The 11,216-nt window shown below is 31.5% G+C and overlaps 1 non-coding gene across 1 annotated transcript; it reads left to right on the plus strand.

The window, feature by feature from the left end:
• The first annotated feature begins 9,116 nt into the window (after positions 1–9,116).
• TRNAR-CCU (transfer RNA arginine (anticodon CCU)) lies at positions 9,117–9,189 on the plus strand. Its single transcript has one exon. It is a non-coding gene; the product is annotated as a tRNA-Arg (tRNA).
• The last annotated feature ends 2,027 nt before the right edge of the window (positions 9,190–11,216 follow it).

Genomic DNA, 11,216 nt, shown 5'->3' on the forward strand with positions numbered 1-11,216 from the left:
GAGGAGATGGACCCTTCCAAATCCTTAGGAAAATCAATAACAATGCCTATGTTCTAGATCTTCCTTCTGAGTATGGTGTTAGTTCTAGTTTCAATGTTTCTGATCTTTCTTTGTTTACAGGACTAGCTACCCAAGAGGCGGACACTCTGGATTTGAGGTCAAATCCTCTTCAAGAGGGAGGGGATGATGGAGGAGGCCCATGGGCTAAGGGCCCAACTACTAGAGCAATGGCAAGAAGGATGCATGAAGAGTGGGCCCAAGCCCAAGAAAGGCCCATCACTTTATTTTGTTGGGCTTTAGCCCAAGCCCATTAGATTAGGGTTAGAATAGGATTGGGCCTTAGTGCCTTGTATTTCTTTTGGGCCTTGTATTTTCGGCCTTGTAGTGTAGGATTTTCATTAGAGGTCATGTGAATTTAGAGTTAATTAGGTTACATGTGAATCTACATTAGCATGTAATTAGAAGCACATTTGGTGTGCATTTCGGCCATGTGCAACACATGCACATGGTGTGATCCGAAATGCAACTCAAATGGCCTCCTAATTACATGCCAAATGAGAGCACATGGAGGGGGTGGCCGGTTGGCACCAAAATTTGAATTTAGAATTCAAATTTTGGCGCCTAGAGTTAAGTTAACCATACCATGGTTTTACTTAACTCTAGGTGAACCCAACTTAAACCCTTAACCTAATTTCTATTATAAATTCCTTTATGACCGGATTGTATGACACTTTTGGATGATATATTGATGAGATTTCTTTCCATAGAAATTGCCTATCCGAAAGTCACTCTCCCTAACTCTACCCTACTTGAGATCCTCTCCTTGTAGAGCTAGGGAATTCTTCCTTCTTCCGGACTTAGCTAGACGCAAGCTAGAGTCACATTGGTGCTTCTTGGAGTTTCCATTCCTTGTCAATCTTCCAAGGAACCGAGGAGCATTGAGGGAATTCTTGAGGATTTCCAAGTGGAACCTCATCACCCATCCTTACTCCCACTCAGAGACAGTAAACCATAAGGAGGAACCCCTAGTTTCAGTTGGTAAAAATGGAGAAAAATGGGAAGAGACACCCCTATCCCGAGAACTGAACACAGGACTTGTGATAGACTATGGGCCAAGGGCCCAATCACTAGAGCTATGGCTAGAAGAATCCAAGAAGAGTTGGACCTTGTGAAGACTAGTGGACTTGTCAAGCCCAAGGTATTCTTCACTTTGAATGGTCTATCATGAAGAGAAGGCCTAGTTCTACTTGTATATATTGTATAGTTTTTACATAGTCTCTTGTATAGGTTATTTTTGCCTTTGTATTTGTGAGGCACTTTACTTGCTTTTTCTAGTGTTTGTATATTGTTTTTAAGGTAGGCTACTTGGAGAGTTTAGCTCCATTTAACCTCCCTAATTGATACATTCATTTTGTATTTTTTCAGTAGAGAAAAAGGGGTGGCATTTAGCAATGCTTGAGGGTGTGACTAATAATTGGGCTAGAACTGGGCCTAGGAAAAATTTTGCATGTTGGATTCATTTTGCTCCTAATTTTTCATAGATTTGATTTAGCTAGGTCTCATCATCATATGATGAACCTAACTAAACCAAATCAAGGATTTTTGAATTAATTCATGGAGCAAATTGGACCCAAGGCCGCCTAGCCTTCTTCCTTTGTTCATGGCCGAAATTCACTTGTCTCCTCTTCAAGGTTTGAAGCTTGCCTTGCAAGCTTCTAAACCCTAGTAGGTTAAGCTTACCTTACCATGGTTCTTAAGTGAACCATGGTCAATGTAGCTTCTCCTACAAGCTTGCTAAACCGTGGGAAGTTAAGCTTACCTTACCATGGTTCCTAGTGAACCATGGTTAAGGTTAGCTTCTCCTAGAAGCTACCTCTCCCTATATATTTGTATTTACCTCTCATGTACTCACTTTTGAACATTTTGAGAATAGAAATCAGATTTTCTCTCTCACTCAAGAGTCTCCAAAACCATAGGGAATTTCTCTCTTAGGTTTATCACCAAAGGTTTTCAACCTTAACCTTGGTTCCTCAAGCTTCTACACAAAGCTAGGAGTAACCGAATCACCTTGAAGGCTTCTCCTCCATGGAAGACTTCTTCGTGGAGTTTCAAAGCTTCTTCTAAGGTCAACCTCAAGAGTTCACGGTCCTAAGCATGGAACTGTTGAAGAACTTCAATCCTCTTCAACCTAATTCCATCAACTTGAAAAGCCCGCAAAAAACCCCAACTATTTGGGTGCAACTAGCAAGGAGCCGAGTTGATAAAGTTCAGAAAACCGCACTCAAATTCGGTGAAAGGGAGGCAGACACCTAAATCCCTAAAGAAACACTGATAGACATAGAAATGGGGAGGGTTTGTAGAACTCCCCATGTACACACGCTCATCGGCCTGACAGAGTTCAAGCCAAATCTTCTGGGAGATGGAAGGGTCACAGATCCTGTGCGACCTCCAGACCGCATTGACCTCAAGAAAGGACCTGAACACACTCTGGAACTTCCCCACATCACGCCTGACCCAGTCGTAGCCAGGGATGCCTGGAACGAGGTCCTTAGGCGAATTCGTCTTTTCAGCAGTGGCCGCCCCAGCAGCCACCGCCTTGCCGCACGCCTTGCCCTTACCTCTAGCAGGCGTAGAAGATACAACACCTCTCTCTCCAGCCATCAAGAAATGGAAGAGATCTTAGAAGAAGGAGAAGTTAAAGAAATAGAAGTACCTGGTACTCTTTTAGCAAACAAAGAACAAGAACAAAAATCAGACAACGAAACTCAGTTGCCGGAGAAGGCGACGGAGAAGAACAGAGATAAAGAAAGCCTGGACGGAGATGGCGAAAGCTAAGACACAGAAATCGGCGTACACAAGAAGCCAAGGAAGAAAGAGAACGAAATGAGTAAAGTGAAAGGGGAAAGGTGCGAGAGAGAGAAAAGGGTTTTCCAAAATTCAAAATGGTCATGACACGTGTCGGTCAAGGTGCACACCTGACGACACATTAATTGAAGACCATTATGACGAATGCAAACCATCATTGCATAACCGTCACTCCCCTTAACGCGCCGCCTGCACGTTTTTGAGAAATGACAGTTGTGACACATGGCATCTCGACAGGCAGGCGTACGCGAAGGGTCACGGCCACTTGACGAGCTCGGTCTTAACTCCTTGACCTACAGTCTTCGGAGCTCGGGGGGCTCGTGTACTATCCGTACAGCTATGCCGAGCTCGATCTCGGTATCATAGGGCAGGATGACCTCGGACATGCGCTAGGAGATCTCGGTCTAGACGAGATCCGCTATCTAATCAAATCATAACTAATCTCAGGCCCAAGGTCCAGCAAAACCCTAATACACACAAAAGTACATGCATTACTTATACGAGACTCATACACCCACAAACACTAACTTTAGCATCGGAGTCTCTTTTGCAGGTACCACCCCCATCTTGGAGCATCAACGTACCAGTGAAGGAGGCTCACCGATCTTACCCAGCGGATCATCCTACCTCTGATTCCCGGTAAGAACAGTTATTAAGCATAAAGTTGGTGTTTCTAATAAGGTGGCTGATGCGTTAAGTCATTGTCATAATCTTCTTGCTGTGATGCACGTTACAGTCCCATGCATGTGTATATACTTTATATTATATATATGTATGTATGTAAGTATGTATATGTTGTCTATATGAATTTGGATTGGATTATGGAGGTGTGGATTTGAAATGTACTTATCTTTGTGCATGTTGTATAATTATGTGGTTTTGATTAGTTGTTTGGACATAGTAGTGATTTTGTAGTATGATATGAGAGATCTTTCTCCATATATATATATATATATATATATATATATATATATATTTATAGAGAGTGTATCCCATAAGAACACATCTTATTATGAGAGATGATAGGAGTAAATCATAACCTTTAAATTATTGATAAAAATAATTAATGGTAAAGATTAAATCTCAATTATAGATACTATTTTATAAAATTATTACTATTATCTCTTTTATAACTGACAACATCACTATTGCCCACCACTGCAATTGTCACCATGATGAGTGCATGGAATATGTGATTGTATTGGTTATTTAACACTATTTGTAACACCCCGATTTTCACAGATTATACGAAGGCTCAAAGCCCAATAAAGGTGATTTAGTAGCCTAGAACGGGCCTTTCCCAAACTGGAACGGGCCATTCCAAACTACTAAAAAGACATATTTTTGATAGCCAAGAACGGGCTGTTCCTAAACTGGAACGGGTTGTTCCAAACTACTAAAAAGGCCTATAACCCTAGTTGGGAACGAGCCGTTCTAAACATGGTCATTATGTGTTAAAACGTAACCCTAGAATAGACCGTTCTGGTTTAAGAATGGACTGTTCTAGATGTGAATTTTACACATGACGAATGAGTCCAGAATGGGTCGTTTCAGATCTGAAATGGGTCATTCTGGCCACTCTTGACATCTATAAATAGCAGACTTTGACACTACTTCTAAACACACTCTTTGAATACCAAGGAGAACTGAGGGAAGGAGATCAACCAGATTCTTCTCTAGCTTCGTCTTCTGCTTATCCAGGTAAGGGGGAGTGAGAAACCTCACTCTGGGTGTGGGAATGTATGTTGAGTGTAGTGGGATTGACCCTCAATCCTATGTTTGTTTTATGCTCATGTATGAGGGGTTTTTCCCAATTGTATCTGTTTCATCTATTACTCTTCTTATATGTAAATAATTGTATGATTTAAAATCTCTATGGGTTTCCATGGTAAACCCTAAGGGAATGCATTGGTAATTGTAAGAGGAGGTTGTTTGAAGAGGTAATTATATGAGTAAATTGTATTGTTTTAAATGTTTATTGTATGAATTAGAGTGCTTTATGGGTTCCTGTGAGAATCTAATGAGAAACAGGCAAGTTTCTAATATTTTTTGTTTTACCTTATGAGTTTTTTGTTGTATTCTGTGATGGTTGCTAAGTGTAAATATGTGTTTAATTTCGAAAATAAACAAGTTTTGATATGAATTTGAGTGTTCTGTGGAGACTATGTGAATATGATGAGATAATGTGAAAAGTGATAATGAGACATGATGATGTGATATGATAATGAGACCTGACGATGTTATATGATAATGAGACATGACGATGTAATATGATAATGAGACATGACGATGTGATACAATAATGAGACATGATAATGTTATATGATAATGAGACATGATAATGTGATATGAGAATGCATAGAGTCTTGATTTACATGCATCATTTGCATAAATGTTTTAAGGGTACGATATGGAATACACCGCCAGGGAAGGCCCCCTTGTGTAAAAGCTTGGGGATTAGTCCTTAAGGATAACTCAGTTTGGAAGTCCCAGTCTCGCCCATTGTGTGCATGGGATGTATCTTGCGCGGCTTAGCTATCCCGACTAGATCCTGGTAGTATGTCCTTCTACTGAGAGTGCGCATAGGGTGTGACCCGACATTTACTCCTAGACTACTCTCGTGTATTGCTAGCAGCAATACGCCATGTGATATGTGTTATTGGCACCACATGCATGATAATATGTAGTCTGTGTCCATTACATGTGCATTTTAATGTTATATGTTAAAGTGATTTTTATGCCTTTGATGAGTGGAATGTGATATTGTTGTTAATCTATCTATGCTATGTACTGTACATATACATGTCTTGTTTGTGTTTGGCTATCCGGTGTGTATTCCTACACCGTGAGTCAGAGTGAGATGTTTCTCACTCCCTTTTCTTTTGTGTTGTTTTCCTTGATTGTTATACAGATGATTATCATCATGAGGTTGAGAATGTCGGTGATGAAACTTAGGCTTCAATGTTGGGCTTTGCTCTGATAGGACATGTGACATCGGGGCATAGATAGAATTAGATTATGATGTTGTTCTTATTATTTTGAAAACCTTAGCATTATATCTTTGTAATTTCCGTGATTAAGTTATTTGTTTAAGTCATGGATGTGGTACTTTCTATCTAAACACGTTTGGTATTTCAATTATGAAAGATTGTTATTCAAATTTTATTATTTATGTGTTATGGTATGCAGGGTAGAGGGTGTCACACTCTTTCTGAAGTTATTATGTACATTTAAATACAATTCTCCTCTAATTCTTTTACTAATTCTTTTGTTTAGAAAAAACAACAAAGTCAGAGAATCATGGTCCTAGCGCTCACTCATGGCTATAGTTGTGAAGAAAGGAGAAAAAATGAACAAAGCAGAGAACCATGACTATAGTGCTGGTTTGTGGCCATAACGATGAAAATATGGAAAAAACCAATAACAGGGATATGAATGCTCCAACGCTTAATCAACGCCCGAACCTTGAGAGCTTTCTTCACTCTAAATGACTCCTTATCATAGCAACGTGATCCATGATTGTAACTGTTGAGTTAAAATTTCTAACTTTTTCTTACATTTAAATAGTTGTAAGCAGTATTATTTTATTTTCTTTCTAAACAATTATATTTGTAAGTTTTTCATTAATTACTTTTTTCTATCGTTGAATTTCAATACCAATTAAAAGAAGGTTAAAACCCTATTTTGGTCCCTTATAATCTTTTTTTGTTTCAATTTAGTCCCGCATTAATTTTTGGTCTCAATTTGGTCCCAAATTAATTAATTGGTTTCAATTTAGTCCTAAATTAATTAATTGGTTTCAATGTGGGACTTTCCGTCCAAATTGCTTTAACGGTGTTAACTTTTGGCCACGTGGACGCCATGTAGATGCATACGTGGCATCCACGTGGATGAGAATTTTTTTTAAAACACCTAGACCCAGAACGGCCCGTTCTGGTTTCAGAACGGGTCGTTCTGGTTGCAAAATTAAAACACCACCAGTGAAGCAGAACGGGCCGTTCTGCTTTCAAAACGGGCCGTTCTAATTTCAGAACGGGCCGTTCTGACCAGAACGGCCCGTTCCAGACCGTTCCAGAACTGTGAATAAAATATTCTTTACTTAATTGTGTTTTTGATATTATAATTATGCAATTTTGATCTCTAAGGTTTTAATTGAGTAATTTCAGTCCTTAAAAGATTATAATTGTGTAATTTTAGTCTCACAATTTTTAATTGAACAATTTTAATCTCTCAAATATCATAATTGTAGAATTTTAGTCTTTCTCATTAAAAATTTAATAATTTTAAAATTTTAATATATATATATATAATGTTTTAAAACTATATAATTGTTTGTTTATTTAAATTAACGTATATTATTTTTTTTAATGTATCAAATGATATATATTTACTATTACTAAATAAATAAAATTTATATATTATTAGTATTTTAATATTACTGATAAATTAATATCAATAATATTTTTACCCTTTTTATAAATAAACTAATAATTTGATAAATATAACTTAATATATATTAATATACTTTTACAAAAATATAAATATATAAGATCATATATATATTTCTAATTAATATACTTATATTTTTGTAAAAGTATATTAATATATAACAAGTTATATTTATCAAATTATTAGTTTATCTATAAATATATTAATAATATTATTGATATAATATCGAAAATTATAATATACGTTAATTTGAATAGATAAATAATTATTTAATTTTAAAACATTATATATATATATATATATATATATTAAAATTATTAATTTTTAATGAGAAAAACAAAAATCATACTATTATGATATTTGAGGGACTAAAATTGTTCAATTAAAAATTAAAGGACCAAAATCGCGCAATTACAATTCTTTAAGAACTAAAATTATGTAATTAAAATCTTGGAGATCACAAAACTGCACAATTGTAATACTTGAGGGATAAAAAATGCAATTAAACCAATATTCTTAATTAATTTTATTAAAAAATATAATAATTAATAAGATAAAAGGAATATAACTTTATAATTTTTTGCAACTTATTTAAGATTAAAGGAATAAAATGATAAAAATTAATAAGATAAACATAATAAAATAAAATATAAAAAAATATTAATATATTTATTTTATTGGATATAATAACATAATTAAAATATAATTAATAATATATATTTTATAAAATTATTAATATTTTATATATAAATAAATAAAATAAAACCGGAACGGCCCGTTCTGAAACTGGAACGGGCCGTTCTGGTGCATTTTGGGTGTGTTAATTTTGCACTTGGAACGGGCCGTTCCAGATGCAAAATTAACACACCAAAAGTGCACCCAGAACGGCCCGTTCCGGTTTCAGAACGGGCCGTTCTAGGTCCAGGTATTTTCAAAAAAATTCTCATTCACGTGGATGCCACGTATGCATCTACGTGGCGTCCACGTGGCCAAAAGTTAACACCGTTAAAGCAATTTGGACGGAAAGTCCCACATTGAAACCAATTAATTAATTTAGGACTAAATTGAAACTAATTAATTAATTTGGGACCAAATTGAGACAAAAAATTAATGAGGGACTAAATTGAAACAAAAAAAGATTATAAGGGACCAAAATAGGATTTTAACCTTAAAAGAATAAGTCTTCTTTTTTAATAGTTATTTCATTATGTACCTTTTTGTTAATTACCAGGCAAAATAAATCATTGTAATTTTTAAAAAATACAATAAAATTTGTTTTATTTTCTTGACTTTTCATGTATAGTATAATACCTTTTACTCTATTTTAAATCATTACTCGATAAGAATGAAATAAGAGAACTTCATTAATATATACATATATAAAGATAAAATGGACAATTAATATTTTATTTTTCTTTTTATGCAAAATCATTTTTAATACAAGTTTTAAGAATATGAAAGTGTGAGTGTGCATGAAAGATTTTTTTTAACTTTTTTTATGTGCATTTTCAAATTCATCAAAACAAAATTTGTAATCTAATTTTCAAAATTTTTATAAAAAAAATGTATGATGTTGTATGAGTAAATAGAATTTTACTTTTGTGACATGTTCATATTAATATATGTGATGAGTGATCAAAGTTTCTTTGAAAAATTAAAAAATTATCTTAATTTTTCCAAAAAGAAAATAATAATATTGCATATTTAGATGAGATTAAATAAAGTTTTCTCCATTAAAATCAAGGTGGTAAGACAAATACAATATATATAATATTTTATTTTTCATAAAAGCATCATATGTTGCGCCTGTAGCTCAGTGGATAGAGCGTCTGTTTCCTAAGCAGAAAGTCGTAGGTTCGACCCCTACCTGGCGCGTTTACTTTAATTTCATTTTAATATATTAAAAATAATAATTTTTTAAAATGTGATTTAAAAAAATAAGATAATATAGTAAATAATTTGTCAGAAAATGTCTATTAAAAAAAATTTAATAATTATATTTTGTAGTTAAAAGTAATTTGAATTCTAAATTAAATTTAAAAATGAAAGTTATATATAATTTTTTTATAACTTAAAAAATAAATTATAAATAACTTAAAATATCAATTGTTATTTAACTGAATTATTTTACTCATTTTAATAACATTATTTTTATTTTATGTAATAGATATTAAAAATAATAATATTTTTTAAAAGGTGATTTAAAAAAATTAAGATAATATAGTAAATAATTATAATACAAAATAAACAAATATATGTAATAATTATTTAATAAAAATTTCGTTAAATACACAAAAATCAAAATTAGTGAAAAGTTAAATAAAAATGATATTTGGTCATATTTGTATTCAAAGAAGAGAATATATTAATTCCGGTTAAGTTATATAAAAAAGTCTCTCTACTATTAAAAGCTACACCATTTGTTCTGTAAAAACAAGTAGTTTAATTTTTTTTAAAATTTTATTAAATTGATATTTTAGCTTGTGTATCATACATTAAATTTTTTATTATATATAATTATGTTTTATAATAAATTATATATTTAATTAAATATATAAATTATATTTAAAATTCAAATAAATAGATATTTTAATAACATTATTTTTATTTTATGTAATAGATATTAAAAATAATAATATTTTTTAAAAGGTGATTTAAAAAAATTAAGATAATATAGTAAATAATTATAATACAAAATAAACAAATATATGTAATAATTATTTAATAAAGTCTGTCTCTAACCTGGTGCAATGGTTTGTCTATTGCAATATCACTGTTGGGTCTCAGGTTTGAGACATGACATGCATCATCCAAACCAAAAAAAAGTTTATTTAATAAAAAGTTTGTGAAATACACAAAAATCAAAATTAGTGAAAATTTAAATAAAAATGATATTTGGTCATATTTGTATTCAAAAAAGAGAATATATTAATTCCGGTTTAAGTTATAAAAAAAAAGTCCCTCTACTATTAAAAGCTACACCATTTGTTCCGTAAAAACAAGTAGTTTAATTTTTTTAAACATTTTATTAAATTGATATTTTAGCTTGTGTATCATACATTAAATTTTTATTATATATAACTATGTTTTATAAAAAATTATATATTTAATTAAATATATAAATTATATTTAAAATTCAAATAAATAGATATTTTAAATATATAAATTATGTTTTTTATTTAGGAAAAATAACTTATATTTCAGTAAGAGTTTTTTTTAATTAATGATAATTTATTTTAAAAATATTAAATTTCAATTCATAAATAAAGATGATAAATAAATAATTAAATTTAATAAGACATTAAAAAGAAAATCTTCTAAAAAAGCTCATATCAAAGAATAATTTCTAAAAATATTTTTATGTAAAGTAATTGTTCATATTTAATATATAAGAATTAATGTGTTTGGTCTGACTTATACTTTTAAGAAGAAAAAAAATATTGAAAAAAAATTAGGTCAAACACATCTTTAGTATATATATATATATATATATATATATATATATATATATATATATATATATATATATATATATTTTAGGTTTTTACATTTCAAAAACAAAAAATAAATAAGATTATGTAAATTATAAAAGACATAAATTAAATAAATTTTACTTATTTTTTTAATGCAATAAATATATTAACAAAAGTATTTTAGTAAAGAAGTTAATACTTGTGACATAATATATTAGGTTTTATAAAAAATGATCAATCTAATTTGTAAATATTGAATCCTATGATAAAGATTGAAAATAATATCATCTGTAAGTAAAATATTTTATTAAATATTTGTTATTGACTATATATCTCATATTTGTTAACATTTTAAAATGAGAAAATTAAAAATAGATAACTTAATTTCATAATCATTGAGGACAAGATTCTAGTTTAATAAGATAGAGT

This window comes from Cajanus cajan, chromosome 9 (assembly GCF_000230855.2).
Source record: "Cajanus cajan strain Asha chromosome 9, NIPB_CcT2T_4, whole genome shotgun sequence".
In the NCBI taxonomy this organism is placed as follows: Eukaryota; Viridiplantae; Streptophyta; class Magnoliopsida; order Fabales; family Fabaceae; genus Cajanus; species Cajanus cajan.